This window comes from Nicotiana tabacum, chromosome 20 (genome assembly GCF_000715075.1).
Source record: "Nicotiana tabacum cultivar K326 chromosome 20, ASM71507v2, whole genome shotgun sequence".
NCBI lineage: Eukaryota > Viridiplantae > Streptophyta > Magnoliopsida > Solanales > Solanaceae > Nicotiana > Nicotiana tabacum.
In genome coordinates this window covers 133,658,417-133,678,940 of record NC_134099.1, presented here as the reverse complement: position 1 = coordinate 133,678,940, position 20,524 = coordinate 133,658,417, and the positions used below count along the sequence as shown (strand labels likewise).

At 40.6% G+C, this 20,524-nt stretch overlaps 1 pseudogene; it reads left to right on the top strand.

Moving 5' to 3' along the window:
- Positions 1-2,951: 2,951 nt before the first annotated feature.
- The window catches only part of LOC142174545 (isoleucine N-monooxygenase 1-like), a 44,121-nt pseudogene continuing 26,548 nt past the window's right edge, over positions 2,952-20,524 (top strand).

Genomic DNA, 20,524 nt, shown 5'->3' with positions numbered 1-20,524 from the left:
ATGTACAATGTTGTGCCATGATATGAGTGATAATGCACGAAGGATATTTATATTCCATGATTATATGAGGTAAAATCACGAAGGGTGATGCTGTGCCGATTCTATTAATTCTTATGGTAAGGATGAGAGTAAAAGCACGAAGGGTGATGCCGTGCACATGTTATTGAGTTATTGATTCTTTGTGATAATTGAATTATGGATTTCTTTACATTCTTCTATTGGTTTTTTGTTGTTACCTGATATTCCCCACAGTATGTTTTCCCCTCCTATCTTTAACTGTAAATTTCTGCCTTTATTTTTCCACTGTATATGATTTAACTGCACAGGTTTATTTGGTAGTCTTGTCCTAGCCTCGTCACTACTTCACCGAGGTTAGGCCAGGCACTTACCAGCACAAGGTCGATTGTGCTGATACTTGTCATGCCCCAACCTCGGGAGGCGCGATCGGCGCTCAATCGAGTGAACCCAATTGAGCAAGCCTTTTTGACACCTTCTACCCAACTCACTATGATCAAGAAACCATGCTCCCATTTAAATTAGACAGTAGGAAAGATCGTACATGAAATATTACTAGTTCATTTTATGTTACAATCCTCAAACCATAGTTATATTCCCAAAACATTATGCAGTTAAAGTTTAGAGGAAACAAGAGTTTAGAATTACAACATAGTCTAGTGACCCATCCAATACTCGAACATAACCCACACAAAAGTCTACGGAGCCTCTAAAAATACAAAAGACAGTTATTATAACACCGGCAACAAGGCCTCGGCTATACCTCAAACGTAGAAATTTATAAAAAAAGACATGCTGCATAACCCCTGGAAGAAGAGGGGCTCACCAAGATTACTTAGATGAGGATGCTCCGCTACCTACGATTGGCATTGTCCGCTATAGAACCACCTACATTCATTCAAAAATGTAGCTCCCCCGGCAAAAGGGGCGTTAGTACCATGGAATAGTACTAGTATGCATAACTAAACACCATCTTGTTAGAAAGAACAACCATACATAGGTAAAGAAAACATAAGGACTAACAAATCTTCAAACAACCACCACGTCATCAAATAAAAGGGTTCACATAGCTTTCACACAATTTCCGTAACTTTAGGTTGGGGTATTCCATATTGTTGCATCATCATTCACAATACTACCGCTTTCCTGTGCGGAGTCTGATCATGGCCCGATCGTCTAAGCTACCTCATTTGAGACATATACCTCAATCACTATTTTATTCTTACTTTTCGGTTTCAATTATCAACACAATACCACAATGTGTGTAGCATGGCGTCCGATCACGACCCGATCGGCTAGGCCGTCTTACCAAGACGTTACCCTTTTCCATTAATCATCTCACTTCCATTTTGTTTTTCTTTCACATATAGTAGTTCATCGGCACTTGGGACCGCAATTACCACACTATACTTGGCACTAGGCCACATTCCATAACTCACGTTTCACATTATTCCCATTTTCAACATTAACCTTGCCATTTAAGATCATAGGCACACACAAGAGCAATTGAAGTTGTAATCTAGAGAGAAATTCACCTAGTTCGGCATAATAATCACAATGTAACCTTGACTTGATATTTAGGCATTTAGCACATAGTTCATGTTCTTCACAAATCCTCAATTTTACAAAGAATAGCACATTAAACATATGGAGATGCACCTTCCACATATATTCTCACAACACCAATTCATTTGATACAACAAGTACTACATTAATCAAATTTTCGTACTTACAATATTTGCACGGACACCATGGAAGCTCAATTTCTATAATGGGATGGGGTTGGGTTTTAAAAGTTAGAAAATAGTAGCCCCAACACAATCTGCGATCGCATAATGTACATGCGGCCCGCAAAAGGGACCGCAAAAATGGCCCCCAAAACATGAACAAATTGCCCGGGCATGCGACAAGAATGCGGTCTGCATATCTATTCTGCGGTCACATAATGCACCATAGAACTGCCCCTCATAAAATTCCAAGGTGATTATGAGATGACTATGCGGCCCGCATATTGATTATGATATCGCATAATTTGCCGCATAGTTGACCTCAAAATTAACCATCAAACTGCCTCACTTTGCGGCGACTATGCGGTTCATATAGCTATTATGCAACCGCATAATGGACCGCAAAAATGCGCTTTTCTGAAAAATATTATTCCTTAACTTTTTAATACACAGATCAATCCAAAAGGTTCGAACCGTGGTGAGAAACCTCGCCGCGAAGAATTCTATGAATTTCTAACACATATTCCTAATTTGGCACTACGAGATCTCGAATTTTTGAGCAAACATTTTTACGGGGCCTTACAATACTACACTATACACTGTGTGCAGATCCCGGTGCTGCAGCTTTTGGACCACAGTGAGGTTGCTGCCTTTAGTTCATCAGACGAACCGAGGTAGTCCTGCAGGCGTCCGCAGGCCTTGGCATCCCCTTCCTATATATTTTTTCTTCTACTCTTTACTACTTCAGATAAAGACATGTATCTATTTTGTTCGGACCCTGTTTGTAGTATTCTTAAATAGTCTATGAGATTGTGACACCAATTCTGGGTAGCTTATGTTTATGGATTGGTATCGGTATTATTGTTAAATTGTTACATTTCATTCTTCCGCTTTATTATTTTTGCTGTTTATATTATGTTAATTCACAACTGTTAAAGGATTAAAAATGGGAAAGCTAAAATATTTGGAATGATTGGCTTGCCTAGCTTTCACTAGTAGGTGCTATCACGACTCTCGAGGGTGGAAAATCCGGATCGTGACACTCTCACCAGCATCTCTTTGATGGCTTCGTCATAAAAGGGATGAAGAAGCTGACCACCTTCTTCGGTTCATTTATGATTGATGCATTATTGATCAGGGGCGGAGCTAGCCCATGAGTTACGGGTTCGCCGAACCCAGTAGCTTTAATCCAAACTCTATATTTGTCATATGAAACTCATTGAATATGTACTAATTATTGATTTTGAACCTAGTAACTTAAAAGTATTAGAATTCTGAACCCATAACTTTCAAATTCTGGCTCCGCCTCTATTATTAATCAGCCTGTTATTGACTTGAGGAAAGTGACAAGATATTACTGTGCAAATGTTATTACGAATATGATTTTCAGCAAGAGATTACTTGGAAAGAGAATGGGAAAAAATGAAGGACCAGGTCATGTAGAAGCAGAAGAAGTGCAAGTTTTTATTGATGCAGTTTTCACACTCCTTGAATATCTCCATGCTTTTAGTATCTCAAGATTACTTACCATGGTTAAGTAGATTTGATTTCGATGATCACAAGGCAATTATAAAGAAATCCTTTGCCATAGCAAGAAAATACATTGATCATGATATTGACCAGAGGATTAAGATTTGGAAGGATGGCAAAAACGATGTGGAAGAAGACATCCTTGATGTTCTTATCATGCTCAAAGATACCAATGGAAATCCATTGATGAATGTTAACGTGAATAAAGCGCAAGTCCTAGTAAGTATACTATTAACGATTCAATCCAACTAAACCATGTGAACAACACGATAAATTGTAACGTTTGGAACAACTCCCTCTAATCCATTTAATGTGACACTCTTGCTTGTTTACTTTGTTCCTAAAAGAATATTTTATTACCATGCTATATATATTTAATTAAAATTTTATTTTAATTATAGCTTAGTGTATACGGTAAAATTGAAGGGTCCAATTTTCGGTCACTACGACACTTCATAAGCACGTTTCTATAGTCTCTAGATTATGGTCGAGATTAACACCCGAGGGGTTATCGACGTCCAGCCTCGAGGCAGTTGATCGGTGCCAACCCTGCATTACTACAAAGTAGCGAGAGTGGTCGAAGCAACTTTTACCCAAGAAGGCCTGTATCAATTTTCATAGGGAGCTAGAAATGGGAATTGGGTTTCGATCTAAATTGGAGATGCGTAATTGCTCTTAATTGCACTTCTAATCATAGTTGGTATTTTGATTAGTTCTAATATTATGCTAAAAAGATACTAAATTAAGCCAAGAGTAAGATACTTGAAGGGTTGTCTAAATAGTTAAAAGGCACTAGGGAAGTGACTTTCTCCTAGGTGGATACTTGACGGATTCTCGAGTCTAAGGCTAGGTTGTCACATTGGGGATTACGACATAACCAATGCACTGAACTTCTCACTCTATACCTCTCGGTAGTTTGAGTGATTTTGCCCTAATTAACTTTCTCAAGACCAATTGGGTATGATAATTTGTGCAAGCAATTTAGGTTCAAGTCGGGTATTACTATCTCTAGGTTTAACCCTTTAATTGGGGCTATCAATCTCTTGAATACGCCTCAATTCCTTGTTGGACTAATTTTCCTAAACTCAAGTTCTCTTTCTCAAAAAGAACCCAAGTCAAATAGGCACAAATTAGTGTTTGCAACCACTAATTCAACATTTAAAACATAAATTAGTCCAAATATCAAACACCCATAGATATTCAAGCCTTAAAACACAAGACCCATCAAATACCCGCACTAGGGTTGAGCCACAACCCTAGCTAATGGGTCTAGCTACTCATGATAATAGAAGAAAACAAAGAAATAGATGAAAAACCCCCATAATATTTAATTGCAAGCTAAAACTTGAATCCATGATAAAACTACTCCAAAATTACTCAAAATGGTAAAGGAACACTGTTCACGAGCGCAGCTGGAAGTTAAAATACAACTGATGACCTAAAAATGGGAAAAGAAACTATTTATACTAGGCCGAAATTTCTGGACAAAAATATCGCTGCGGGGGCAGTGCGGTCCGCACAAAATCGAGTGCGGCCACACTGAGGCTTCTTCGCTTTAAACTCTGCTCTCTAAACTTGACCACCGCGGTCCGCACAAAGGACCGCATTGGCAATGATTCCCCAAATTGGCAACTCTCTGAACTCCAGCTTTGCGGATCACACAATATCGAGTGTGGCCGCGATGAAGCCAATGCGGTCCACACAAACGGCTTTGCGGCCGCAGTGGTTGAGTGTCTTAAATGAGCACCTATCTGAACTTTCTCACTGCGGACCGCACAGAATGGAGTGCGGCTGCATTGGACCTGTTGCATTGTGCTTAGACTTGTTCTTGGTACTTATGAATGTTTCACTCCTTTTTGAGCTAGTTTTGACTAAATGTCACCTTGTTGACCAAACCCCACAAACAAGTACAACATGTAAGCCTTTGGGACTATTTTGTACATATTTTTAATCAAACTCAAGTAAGAATGAGCGAAAAATGCATCATAATCCCTAGTTATCAACTCCTCCAAACTTAAGCTTTTGCTTATCCTCAAGCAAACAAAATAAAACCCACCCCTTAAGAGTAAATCCAAGAAAATTCAGCTGACCTAAAGTGACCTTATCTAGCATCAATTGGGAATAACAATTGCCTTCAATTCAAATAAATCATTAACAACATTCACTCTTTTAAGCACCATGGATTTAGTGTGACACAAGAGCATCAAGAGTTGACTCAATACATCAAAGAAACTCTTTTTATTACTTTGGTCATTGTAGAGACCAAATTCACACATCCTCAACTCTCTCTAAGCAAACCTCACCTTTAGGATTGTAGCACTCTGAACAAGGTTAATGGAAATACACTCATCTCTCTCAAAGAAAAGTCACAAGTCCGGCTCTAAGTACCATATGCTTATCCCTTATGTGAGTCACCACTAATGTAAGTTTCATTCAACTCAAGATCATACAGGGCTTTTGTGGAGATATAGTGAAGGCTTTTGGTTCATGGTAGGAAATGTTTGGTATAAGTAGGTTCCATCTTCCCTTTAGCACTTTTTTTGCTACATTTTGGCACATATTCTCATGACCTTTTAAGTCCTTTAACTTCTTTCTAAGGGGTTAGAGAGACACACTGTCGCTCTTTCTTGTTGATTTCAAACTTTTTCTCCTTTCTAAACTTTTCACACCTTTTATCTTTTTACTTTTATTGAATCCCTTCATTCTTTTCTACGTTGATCATTCTTTTTGTCTTTTTGATTTTCTTTCTTTTTCAGCTTTTCTTTTTCTTCATTTTGTACCTTTTACTACTTTGTTGCATTCCTCCTCTCTCCCCCCAAACCTATTCCTTTGCCATGTGCTTTGAAAAAATCGAGTGCCAAGAGAGGGTATTTTTAGAATGGGTAAAGGCTTATATCGTGGTTCTTGAAAGAGCAAGGTCTATGGCTCAAAAGGGTTGACTAGGAATATTATCATTGGTAGGCTATGGAAGTATTCATGATAACATTCGGATCAAGGAGAGCCTATAATCACATCTCAAGTCAAATTACACTTAGGATTTCTCCTAGACAAACATTCAGGGAAAGTTCTAGACTAATGGCTTAGGACTTGGACTTGCAATTCAAATTCTCACCACACGAGCTATGAGATTGCTAAAGAAATAGAATCACGGGCCCACAACAATCTTAGTTGAGATTTGAGCAACACAATGGTCCCAAAAAACCACTTGATGATTATCGGTCAACACAAGAGACTCAAGGTCACCACTTTCACCATCCTATACACAACAATATATTTTTTGACCATAGGATCAAAGGAAAATGTGTTAGGCCCAAGTGAAGCTTTGCTTGAGGCACCCTTACCAACTAACTACTAAAAGAAAAAAGAAAACAGACTCAAACCCTTAAAAAGGTTGTCATGTCATCCATTATCGGGAAGAGCCACCTGGTTCACAGAAATTCTATCTTTGGAAAGAACCGTGGCATTAAGAAAACCATAGGCTTATTGCAAAAACATAAAACAAGAAGCTACAAAAATAAAATAAGAAGCTATGAAAGGAAAAATATGGAAAGTAAAATGAATATATACAAGAGGGGAATTAGTCAAATATACAATAGGGGGAATGAATATATACAGTAGAATGTAACTTTATATACAGACCAAAAGTAAAAAGTACGAAAAGTGCAATAAAATGATAAAGTTATATACATACCAAAGGTAAAAAGAAAGCACAAAAAATACTATCATATATACAGTCATCCAAATATGGCTACCCCCTCAAATGAAATCTAGCATTGTCCTCAATGCTATCTAGCAAAAATAAGCACAAAATAAGAAAGAGAGGAAAAAGAAACTCCCTATTGGCCTTCCATTTGCATAGGGTCCTGAGTCTGGGTCCTCAGTCTGCTCGGGAACCTGTGACTGGCTCCATGTACTCTGTGCCTCCACTGGGACCTAGGCCTGGACTGAATCCTGGGCCTGTACTGGAACCTGGGGCTGGCTAGAGGAACCTCTTTGTGGGTCCTCCTCCAACAACAATGAACCAGCTAGCAAAGGCACAGTTACAGCAGGTTCAAAATCCATGGCAAGTAAATGCTATGGAGGGTGTCAACATGCTAGTGAACAAAAGAAGACAAAAAGGTCAACAGAACCAAGGGAGTTCAGATCAATATGACAATCATAGTGGTGGATTCCAAGATGATGGTTATGATGGGTAGAATGAAGAAGTTCAATATATGAACAATTATCAGGGCCAAAGGGGCAATTATTCCAACCAACAACAATGGAGACCCAAAGGCAATTAGGGCAATCAACAACAACAAAGAAATAGTAATTGGGGGAACAATAACCAAAATTCCAATTGGGGCAATCAGAACAATAAGGTTAATTGTAATGGCAACAATAACAACTGGGGTGATAACAACAATATGAGTGGTTGGAACAATGGCAATCAAGGAAATCGGGGGCAAGGCTTTCAAAGGCCCCCAATGTATCAATAACCAAACAATCCACCCCCATTTCCATCCCAAGGTCCTAGTTCTTCCAACAATGAAATGAGGAGAATTGAAATGATGTTTGAATAGATGATGAAAAAGAATGCAGACTCTGATGCTCAGTTGGCTTCCCACAATACTTCAATCAGAACACATGGAGGTTCAATTAGTCCAAATCTCACAATCCTTGAATACTCATCCTAAGAGGGCTCTACCTAGTGATACGATAGTTAACCCGAAGGGTGGGAACTATTTCGGGCACGTTATGGCGGTAACTACAAGAAGTGGATGAGGCGATGATATGCATGCCTCCAAGCAAAAAGAAATTTTGAGTGATAAAGTAGAGTTGCAAGAAGATGAGATTCCTTTGGTGGTTGAGAATGTGATTGATGAGAACATGAATGAGGAGGTGAGGATTGATATCCAAGATGCCAAGGTGGAAACTTAGAATGACGTGAACCCGTCTAGGAAACACGTAATATACATACCGGAAATGGTTGTGCCTAAAGCCAAGGCTCATTTTCCAAGGCCACCTCCACCTTATCCTCAAAGGCTCGCGAAACAGAACAATGAGAATCAATTTAAGAAGTTTATTGACATGATGAAGAGCATATCCATTAATGTGCCTTTGATGGAGGCTCTAGACCAAATGTCGGGTTTTGCTAAATTCATGAAGGACTTGGTGACAAAAAAAATCCATGGATTGTGAAACTATCAAGATGACCCACCAAGTTAGTGCAATAGTGCACTCAATGTCCTCGAAGCTAGAAGATCCCGGTGCTTTCACCATTTCTTGCACCATTGGGAGTACGGACTTTGCAAAAGCTCTATGTGATTTGGGGGCAAGTATCAACTTGATGCCCTACTCAGTTTTCAAGACTTTGGGTATTGGGAAACTGAGGCCTACTTCCATGAGATTGCAAATGGCGGATAGAACTATGAAGAGACCATTATGTATAATTGATGATGTTCTTATCCGAGTGGACAAATTTATCTTTCCTGTTGATTTTGTGATCTTGGATTGTGAGGTAGATTATGCGGTTCCAATCATATTGGGAAGACCTTTCCTTGCTAATGGGAAAGCCTTAGTTGATGTGTAAGCAGGGGAACTCACTTTTCGGGTGGGTGATGAGAAAGTGGTCTTTCATGTGTGCAAGTCAATGAAGCAGCCCAACAGTTCTGAGGTGTGCTCTTTTGTGGTCCTTGTCACGGCAGTGATAGTTGATGATACTAGTGCAATGATTAATGTGAAGGACCCTCTGGAGGCAGTATTGTTGAATCTTGATGTAAATGAGGATGAAGGTCGAGTGGAGTGTCTGAATGCTTTGCATGAAATAGGTTCTTACTTTTATGAGCCTAGGAAACTCTCTTTGGTTCTTGAGAATAGGAAGACTCCACCAACAAAACCTTCAGTCGAAGAACCTCTGGTGTTGGAGTTGAAGTTGTTGCCTCCATACCTCAGGTATGAGTTCTTAGGCTCTAGTTCAACTTTGCCAGTTATTCTTTCCTTTTGTCTTACTAATATGCAGGTTGATGCCACATTGGCGGTGCTCCAAAAGCGGAAGAAGGCAATTGGATGGACTTTAGCTGATATTCGGGGGATAATCCCCGAATTTTGTATACACAAGATTATTCTGGAAGATGATGCAAAGCCCTCCTTGGAATATCAAAGGAGGTTGAATGAAGCAATGCAAGAAGTTGTGAAAATGGAGATGATCAAGTGGTTGGATGTCGGGGTTGTGTACCCCATCTCTGATAGCTCTTGGACTTTGCCGGTGCAATGTGTGCCAAAGAAGGGTAGCATGACCGTGGTTATCAATGCACAAAATGAATTGATTCCTTCCAGGAATGTCACCGGGTGGAGGGTGTGCATGGATTACCGCAAGCTGAATAAAGTGACCCAAAAGGATCACTTTCCATTACCTTTTCTTGATCAAATGTTAGACTGACTTGCTTGGCGTGCCTTCTACTGTTTATTGGATGGGTATTCTAGGTACAACCAAATTTTGATTGCTCCGAAAGATCAGGAGAAGACCACCTTCACTTGTCCATATGGCACCTTTGCATTTTCTGGGACACCTTTTGTGTTGTGTAATGCACCGGCTATATTCCAGCATTGTATGATGGCCATTTTCACCAATATGGTGGAATATATTCTATAGGTGTTCATGGACGACCTTAGTGTTGTGGGTGACTCGTTTGATGAATGTTTGAAGAATCTTGATAGAGTGTTGGCCCGTTGTGAAGAAACCAATCTTGTTCTTAATTGGGAGAAATGCCACTTCATGGTTGAGGAGGGCATAGTTCTTGGGCACAAAATTTCAAAGCATGGTATAGAGGTAGAGAAAGCAAAAATTGATGTAATTTCAAGGCTCCCTCCCCCTACTTTTGTCAAGGGAGTTAGAAGTTTTCTTTGGCATGCGGGGTTCTACCGGAGATTTATCAAAGACTTTTCGAAGGTAGTGAATCCCTTATGCAAGTTATTGGAAAAAGATGCAAAGTTTGTGTTCGATGAGAGATGTATGCACGCCTTTGAACTTCTCAAGCACAAGTTGACCACCACTCCTATCATTACCGCACCTAATTGGAGCTTACCTTTTGAGCTCATGTGTGACGCGAGTGATGTTGCGGTTGGGGAGGTCTTGGGTCAAAGAGTGAATAAAATGTTTCATCTGGTGTACTATGTGAGCAAGACAATGAATGATGCTCAAGTGAACTACACGGTGACTGAGAAAGAGGTTTTGGCTATTGTGTTCGCAATGGAGAAATTCCAGCCGTATCTCATGGGTACCAAGGTCATAGTTCATACCGATCATGCCACACTCTGGTACTTGATGACGAAGAAGGATTCCAAAGCTAGGTTGATGCAATGGGTCTTGTTACTTCAAGAGTTTGATTTGGAGATTGTAGACCGGAAGGGTAGTGAACTTGTCCCGCTTGGAGGCGGAGGGGATGCCTCGTGATGGCCTATAGATCAATGATTCATTTCCCGATGAGCAACTCCTTTCGGTGTCGGTGAATGGTATGCCATGGTTTGCGGACGTTGCTAATTTCCTTGTGACTAGTATAATCTCTTGTGAACTCTCTTCTAACCAAAGAAAGAAGCTCAAACGGGATAGCTTGGACTTCTATTGGGATGAGCTGTACTTGTTCAAGATCTGCATGGATGGTGTGATCCGAAGGTGTGTCCCGGATGAGGAGAAATTGAGTATCTTAGAGGCTTGTCATTCCTCCCTATGGTGGCCATCATGGCGGGGCGAGAACGGTTTCAAAAGTTCTTAGTTGTGGGTTTTTCTAGCCAACTTTGTACGAAGATGCAAGTGAACTTGTGAAGAGATGCGATGAATGTCAAAGAATGCATGGAATTTCGAAGAAAAATGAGATGCCTCTCAATACCATTCTTGAAGTTGATATTTTTGATGTATGGGGCATTGATTTTATGGGCCCATTTGTTAGTTCTTGTGGGAACACATACATTCTAGTGGAAGTTGACTATGTTTCAAAGTGGGTTGAAGCTGTGGCTTTGCCCAACAATGAAGCCCAGAGTGTTGTTGCATTTCTCAAAAAGAGCATTTTTACTAGGTTTGCCACTCCTCAAGCAATCATAAGTGATGGGGAGTCTCATTTTTGTAATAGAGTTTTTGACACTTTGCTTGCAAAGTATGGTGTCAATCACAAAGTTTCTACTCCTTATCATCCTCAGGAGAGTGGCCAAGTTTAAGTCTCAAACAGGGAAATCAAGAGTATATTGTAAAAGACGGTGAATGCAAATAGGACCGATTGGTCAAAGATATTGGATGATACTCTGTGGCCTTATAGGACTTCTTACAAGACTTCGATTGGTATGTCTCCATATCGGTTGGTGTTTGGGAAAGCTTGCCATCTACCAGTTGAGTTAGAGCACAAGGCCATGTAGGCTTTAAGGAAGTTGAATCTTGAATGGGATGTGGTAGCGAATCTTCGTGTGGAGCAGCTTAATGAACTTGATGAATTCTGATTCCATGCCTACTCCAGTTCGTCCTTGTATAAGGACAAGATGAAGTACCTTCATGATAAGTATGCTCATAGCAAAGAATTCAAAATGGATGATTTGGTTCTCTTGTTCAATTCTCGGTTATGTCTGTTTCCAGGAAAGCTTAAGTCGAAATGGAGTGGACCTTTTGAAGTGGTGTTTGTGACTCCGTTTGGTGCACTTGACTTGAAGAACAAAAATTGGGAGATATTCAAAGTTAATGAGCACAGAGTCAAGCACTACATTGGGAAGATTGATGATAGCTACGTGGTGGCACTGATCCATCTAAAGTGATTTGATGGTAGCCTGCGTCATGCCGCGACGTTAAATGAGGCGCTTCTTGGGAGGCAACCCATGTGTCTTTCTTTTTGTCTTTCTTTAATTTTCTTTTTAGTGTAGGATTTGCTTTTGGACTAACTGGTTCTGAGATGTGTGTAGGATTATTTTGATGCAGTGCAGGACCAAGTTGGGAAACTGCATTGCATTTCTTGCGGCCGCAAAGGCCTTAGTGCGGGGCAACATTTCAATGCGGTCCGCAGAGTTGATTGGTCAAGAATGGGGTTCTCTTAAGATTGCCTCCGCGGCCGCAATGAAATTTATGTGGTCCGCGGTGGACCACTACGGCCGCAAAGCATTTCCTATGGTCCGCAGTGGACGTCTCCCCAGTGTTTCATGTTTCTGAGTACCGAGGATCGCGGTGCTATTTTGTGAAGTCCGCGGTGGGTAGGTATAGTGGGTCCCAGGGTCCTTTTCTATAAATAGGACCTCAGGGCTCCATTTACCCTTTTCGCTCTTTGCTCACTCAAAAGTAAAAAAACCATTGTTCATCAAACCCTAGTTGTGCAAATTCAATCTCTAATCTTCATTCATCTTTACTGCATCTCATCACGGGTACTTTTAATCTTTCATTAGTTTTGAACTTTGTTATTTTCTTTTAATTAGTTAGTTTTACTTCTTTTTCTTCCATGTTCTTTAAATTGTGGCGTAGGTTTGCTTAATAAAGTTTAGATTAGGGTTAGCTAGTGAAGAATGTGGATTAAACACCTAGGGAATCAATAATATGTGCAAATTAGGATAAAAATGTGAGAAAAATCAAAACCCTAGGTTGGTATTACTGCTTGTGGCTTACCGTGGTCCGCAGTGGATTTATTGCGGCCCGCGGTGCTTCTCCGCGGTCCACAATGCCATTTTTGTGGACCGCTGTGGTGAAACTTTAGCAAGTTAAAAATTTGAGGACCGCGACCGCGATGGATTTTTTGCGGTCTGTGGTGCCTTACCGTGGCTGCACTACAATTTGTGCGGTCCGCGGTGGCCTTTATCAGAGAGTGGGTAGTCTGAACTCCACCTCAATGTAGTGGTCCCTTTGCAGTCGTACTGCATTTTATGTGGTCCGCAGTATGCAGTTCTTATTTACATTGTCAACTATCTGCAATCATAATCTTCACTGCTTCATCTGGTATTATGATACTAACAATAACTGAATGAATTTTCCTTTCAGATAATGGTGAAATCACGAGACGGAGGTGATAAACAGGAATACAAAGGAGAGTCCTCCCGGGGTAGAGGTCGAGACATGATCATATTGACCCCACAAGTCCGGCAAGCAATTAAGGACACCAGAAAGTTCATAAGGACTGCGGATAGAGCTGCTTCCCATTCGGGAAGTGATTATTTGCCCTTCCTGGAGGCATCAAACTCCGAGTCAGTGCCGGAGTATGTTCTTGATTGGCCGGAAAGGCGAAGATTGAGAGATACACATCCGGGCACTCTTACTGCTCAAGCTTCAGTGGCAATTTCTTCTGAGTCGTTTGAGGGATCGGCTGAGAGCGGTGATGATGTTTCTTCTACCACACCTATAGCTTCAACACCCGGTGAGGATACCATAGAAAAAGAAGAAGGAGGGGGTGAGCCCCAAGTAGGAGGGGTGGCTAGAACTAGAAAACTGGAAGCTTGGCAAGATAGGTTTGTTAGTGAATTGGCATACCACAAGTTCAGAGAATAGTGGCTCGAGAGGAAGTTAATACTTGAACAGAGATTCATTGACAAGGATTTTCTGCCTCATAACCAAATGTGCAGAGGCAATTCAGAGAGAGGCGGGGCTGGGACTATTTCATGGGCAATGTTGAGGATGCAAATGAGCACTTGGTGAAGGAGTTTTACATTAATTTTGCCCACATCAAAAAGGGCATTACAGTGACTAAGGTACAAAATTTGAAAATAAAGTTTGATGGGAAGACAATCAATGACTAACTGGGCTTGCCGGAGGAGGATGAAACATCATATTTAGAAAAGGTAACACTGGGGGAGGATGCCCGTCCGTGGTTAGAAGAATACTTGGTAATCCCAGGTACCACCCCAGCATGATTGACAGCGGGAGTCAAAATTTTGAGAAGAACCATGAACTTCGAGGCCAAAGGGTGGGAGACATTTGTTTGCATCAGGCTAGACCCCACCACTCATGAGAACTCTCTTCCTATCTCCCGAGCTATATTAGTGGCGTCTATCATGGCGGGGTACCTGATCAACATTGGGAATGTTATGTCCAGGGTGATTACACGGGTGGTGAATGAAGGTAATAGATCATACCCCTTCCCAAATTTCCTGACGATGTATTTTGAGGATCAGGATGTAGAAAAAAAAAGATTCAATGTGAATATGAAAGCAAAGGCACCTTTTTCCTGGTACAGCCTACAGGGTGATGACAATCCTAAAGGCAAGGATCCTAAAGACAAATCCACTGCTTCAACTGGCCAGTCTGAAGAGCTAGTAGTAGTAGTAGCTCCTACTCAGTCTCCTTTAGCTACCCCAGATATGGCCCTAGGACCCTCTACTGCCACTGCCCCAGATATCCCCTCATCTTCAGCCTACTCATTGACTTCCCACCGTTTAAGCTAGACCCTTGCCAGTATCAACAACTGGATGCAGGCAGCCACTTCTAAGTTGTCTGTACTTTCTACTTTGGTGGCAGCCCAGTTTGTACCCCCTTAGCCACAGGTCCAACAGTCAGTAGAGACACTCTCAAGGAGCTTCTGGAAAACTGGAAGAAGCTCCTAGAGAACCAACAGTTGATATTGGAGGTTTTCGGTACACATGGGAAAGCATTGAAGGAGCATGCAAAAGAGACAAAGAAGCTGAGAAAGACTCGAGCATCAAAGGAGTCTGTGAAGGAGTTGAGGGGCGAAGTAGAGAAATTGAAGGTTGTTGATCACCTGTCCTTGGAGATGCTATTGCATGACTCTACTCCAGCAGCCCAGCCTGAGCCAGAGCAGGAGGTGGAGAGGCCAACAAAGAGAAAGAGAGTGATTCCCCGTGCTGATGATGCTGTGATAGAGTTGGAGGACCCGCAAGGAGGTTCCTCAGCCAGCCTCAGGCCCCAGTACAAGCCCAGGACCTAGTACAGGCCCAGAACCCAGTGTAGACACAGGTTTCAGGGATCCAGTCATAGGTTCCCGAGCAGTCTGAGGACCTAGGGACCCAGACTCATGATCCTAAGCAGACAGATGGCCAATAAGGAGTTTCTCTTTACTCTCTATCTTTTATGATCTTATTTTGGTTAGTTAGTGTCACACCTCCTTTTTCCTACACCCGTAAGGATATTAAAGGAGTTTTTCCAATTAAAGGACAATCCACACGGGATTTATTTAAAATATTCAGAGTCTCCACTTGGTAGATTAATGGTGTCCCAAGTCACCAGTTGAATCCTGAATCGATGAAAAGATTGACTCTGTTTAACAGTTCACGACCCAGAAATCCGGGTAAGGAATTCTGTTAACCCGGGAGAAGGTGTTAGGCATTCCCGGGTTTCGTGGTTCTAGCACAGTCGCTCAACTATTATATTCGGCTTAATTATCTGATTTTAAACAATTATGAACCTATGTGCAAATTTTAACTTTGTCCGCTTATATTTAATTAATTAAAGGAAAATTGCAACGTCATTAAAACACGTCTCAAACCGTGCCACATAAATGCACCTGTGATCTTTGACATATTTTAACATCGCTATGATTTGGATTTGGGTCACATAAATGCGCACCCGAATTTAGTAAAGTAATATAATTAAACACACGCGCCTAAAGCAATTTCGCGTTTGCAACTTTGTGAGGGTCGTGGAATTTAGCTAAACGGCACGCCTCGAATTCTAAGGATAACAAAATTAACTAAGGGACCAATACAAGATTAATTACACCGAGGGCCATGCAATTACTATTTTTATTTGGCATGGCACACCTCAATCTATTCTAATTTTAAAAGAGATATTAGTTACATTTGGAGGGCCATAAACTATTTGTATTGTTATAATATGGCACACCTCCACCATTGATAATTTAGTTAGTTAAGGCCCAAGATGTGACCAAAGAAACCTCAAAAGAAAGCAAACTCACAAGGGAAGGTTGATTTTTTAAAGAAAAGCTTTAATCCAATCCCCAAACATATTGGTGAATTAAAGTCAAAGAGCGACAGCCCATCACTAACGTGCCAGCAGCCCAACGCGAACAAACTAAGCACATTCAAATGAAATTGTTTCATTTGGGCCCGAGAATGAGCCCCAAGTTCATGAAGGTATGCTATTCTTATTTTGGGGTGAGGGACTCAACATCGAATCTCCATAACACCAAATGGATGCCTGAAGCGAAGCAAATTCGAAAAGCCAACGCTATGGCTACCACATAATCCGACTCGAGTTCGAGTCTCAGGCACCATGAGACCTTTTGAGCATTGGAAGCACTCAACTCCAAATAGAGATACAGACCTTAATCAATTACCCTATTCACACAGCAAATAAGAAACCACCAACTAATTAATAAACTCAAATTGAAGTAGCCAAGCTCCAATATTATCAGAATTCCTGAAGCCAACATACAGATTTACTTGGATGGTAACAAATTACCCCCAGATTCTTAATCATGTTGATTTACTCCTGACACAAAATAGAAAGATGACCCAGAAAGATATACATACTACTGAAGAAGGCCAGCTTGAATCTAGCACCATGAAACATTCACATTTGCTGAAGAAATCCTAAGGCTATCCCCCTCCACTTTAAACTTATCACTTAATGTAAATTTCTAATCATAGAACCATAAATTAAAACCCAAAGTAGACTGATATGATGACACCTTTCAACATTACAGCCCTGTATTCAGCTAATATAGATCGCTAAATTAACCTTCACTACAACTAACATGGCCAACATATCCAAAAGCATATCATGGGTTCAAACAATCTCTAATTAATTACATAACATGAAGATCTATCTAATCAGTAAAGCTAAATGAACTATATTGAATCGAATGAACACATAAAATAGAAGGAATCAGCATGGCTTTTATTCTCATTCCCAACTTGAGAGCTACATCATGATGGATTTAGAACATGTACCTGGAAATTAAGAAAAATGGAAGAAGGAGTGAGGTTCAGCCAAGCAGTAGCAAGAAACAGCCCAGATTTAGCAGTTTGAACAGTGAAATTCACTCAGAATATCAGTAGAACAGTAAACCAATCAATACACTTAAATCAACTCTTTCAAATACCCAAGCTCAAACCATTTTCAACCTCAAAGAAAATCAAAACTTGTTTTAGCAATGGAAAACTTCAGAATTTAAACAGAGAATTCAATGGAACAGTGCTTTTCACTCTTTTCAGCTGTTTTTGAATTTTCAGTATTTCTTAGCTTTCCAATTTTCTCTCAGATTTCAGAATGTGTAAAAACTGTCCCAAAATAAGGAGAAGGGGGTCCTTATATAAGCCTATCTAGTGCAGCCCTATTCTAGCTAGCTATTTCCCATTTTAACCCTCTCAAACCAAATTGTTTTTACCCTCTTACCCCTCTAAAGAATCTGAAAATCACCCATCCTAACAGACTCACGTTTATCCTATGTTCTAGAGCCTCTCCCCTAACGGAATCGATTCCCTTACCTTATGAAGTCCCTAAACTTCCCTTTGCCCAACCAATTATTACTACTCTTGCCCTTCCCTTTGAGACCCCCCAAAGTTCTAGGCATGACAATTAACTCCCCTAAGATCCCCTGAAGTAGAACAAATAGTACTAAACAAATGCCAAAGGCTTCAAATAGATCAAAGGAATTCTCAACAATAATGCAAAACTTCTATTAACTGAACCAAGCATAACATGAATTAAACCCTCAGCATTCACAAGATCATCTAAAATAGCATTTAAACAGACGTATAATCTCTAAAACATATTGCAATTAGACCTAATGGATTCACACAGATTCAAACACATGAAATAAAGAAAACCAGAACCAAAACTAAGCAAAGAATAAGAGAAATAAAATACTGGTCTAACCTTAGGCAAACGATAAATGCGACGAACTTAAATGGACATTGACGACTTGGCCGGAATCTGGTGAGCTTTAAAATGAACCCAAAGATGACACTAATCAATTGTTCTTACTGAGAACAAATGACTGGCATGATTTTTGGGCTCGAATCGAGCGTTGAAAACATCATAAATCAGAAGGGGAGAAAAAGATTAGGGCTACATTTTTTGATCTAAAATTCGAAGAGCTTGACGAAGATTTGAAGGAAACTGGTTAGGGATTTGGGGTGAGGAGATGAAGGGGATCCTAGGGTGTAATTTTGGGACAGATTGGACAAATTAGGGTTTTGGTCATTCCCTTCGATTCTAGATTCGAGAAGTTCGGCTGGGATTCGAGGGAGGGGGGTTTGGAGATTTGGAAAGAGGAGAAAGAGGGGAACTAATGGTGTGAAAATAGGGTTGATTGGAGCATCGCCGCCGGCGGAGGCGAATTCCTGCAGGCGGCGCACGACGGAGACAGCGGGGTGTTCTCTGAGGGTGTGGAGACGATGAGAGGGGGGTGGGGGGCGCATTCGGACAATTTTATACATAGGAGTCCTAGCTTCCCAACTGTCAGATCTTACAAACCTCGACGCTTGGGATTGATTCTAAGCCAAACGGGGTCGTTTCGATTAATAGGGGAAACGGACCGGGCGTGGCGGCATTTGGGCTTGGATCAGGTGGTGGATTGGCTAAAAGAGCTTGGGCCTGGGTAGATTGGTTAAGAGCTGGCCCAAGCTGAATCTCTTCTTCTTTCTTTCTTATTTCTTTTAATTCCCTTTTTCTTTTTCTCTTTTCCAGAATTAATACAAATCCTAAAATAATTCTTAGAAACTAATTAACTCAATAAAGTCATTAATTAACCCTAAATAATAATTAACTCAATTTAGAAACAAATTACAAGGAAAACTACTTAAAAATAATGGTTAAAATTAAAAGTGCAAATTACACTATTTTTGTAATTTTTCATTTTCATAAAACAACTAAGTTGTTAATTAATCCTAAAATGCAAAGTTAAATCCTAAATGCAAAAATGCAAGATATTTTTGTAGTTTTTATGAATTAAAATGCACAGACAAAATGTGAACAATTAACACAAAATGCCATAAAAATCTACAAAATTGTAAATACTGAAAGAAATTATTTTGTTTTGAATTTATGGGAGTAATTCATATAGGGCAAAAATCCTGTGCTCACAGCTGCCCCTCTTTGCTCGAAAACACGAAGAGTTTTCGTGCAAAGATAAGTGAGCGGATACGAGCGACTTTTTGCCCGTTTGAATACTATGTGGGAAACATTTTTGAAAGAGTTGACCGCACCCTGCTTCTGAGGTTGCCTACATATCCTTGGCTAAAAAGGAATCAGGTCAGTGTAGTTTAGGAATGTTTGGTAGTTGGGACTACCATGATGCTGTGATTTCACTATTGTTATTGCTGCTGCTACTGCTTATGAACCCCCTTATTACACCATGTCAAAATAAAAAGAATCTATACTAAGCTATGATCTATGAATTACAAAAGTCCTATCTATATCATCAAACTTGATCTTGTATTTCTTGTTGCCTTGTTGTCTTGTATTCTTTCGGTGAAATCCATTTGTTGCAGACTTGAATTGTAAACTGATATGTTTTCCCTTTCTCTAGGTGGACGCCTGACTGCTGAACTTTGATATGTATTCCCATGCTCTCCAGGCGGGCTCCTGACTGCTAACTTGAAATGTATTCCCTTGCTCTCCAGGAGGGCTCCTGACTTCAAAACTTGAATGTATTCACATGCTATCTAGGCGGACTCCTGACTTCAAAACTTGAATGTATTCCCATGCTATCCAGGCGGGCTTCTGACTTTAACAAGATAGATAAAACAAAGAAAATATTTTGCCCCAGTTTGGGTATATGGGCACAATGTAAGTGTGAAACGAGTCACATTACCAACTATCAATAGGAACATGAAAGCTAAAACTTGAATTGTACTCCCTTGTTTTCCAAGCGGGCTCCTGGCTGCTGACTTGAAATGTATTCCCTGCTTTCCAGGCGGGCTCCTGATTGCTGAACATGAAATGTATTCCCTGCTCTCTAAGCGGGCTCCTGACTTCAACTTGAAATGTATTCCCTGCTCTCCAAGCGGGTTCCTGACTTCAACTTAAAATGTATTCACTGCTCTCCAGGCGGGCTCCTGACTTCAACTTGAAATGTATTCCCTGCTCTCCAGGCGGGCTCCAGACTTCAACTTGAAATGTATTCCCTACTCTCCAGGCAGGCTACTGACTTCAACTTGAAATGTATTCCTTGCTCTCCAGGCAGGATCCTGACTTCAACAAAATAGATAACAAACAAAGAAAATTTCTGCCCCAGTTTGGTAGCTGGGCACATGGGTGAGTGTTAACTAAATCATTCTACCAAATATTACTAAAAATTTGAAAGCTAGGTCCCATTATCCAGGGGGGTCTTGAC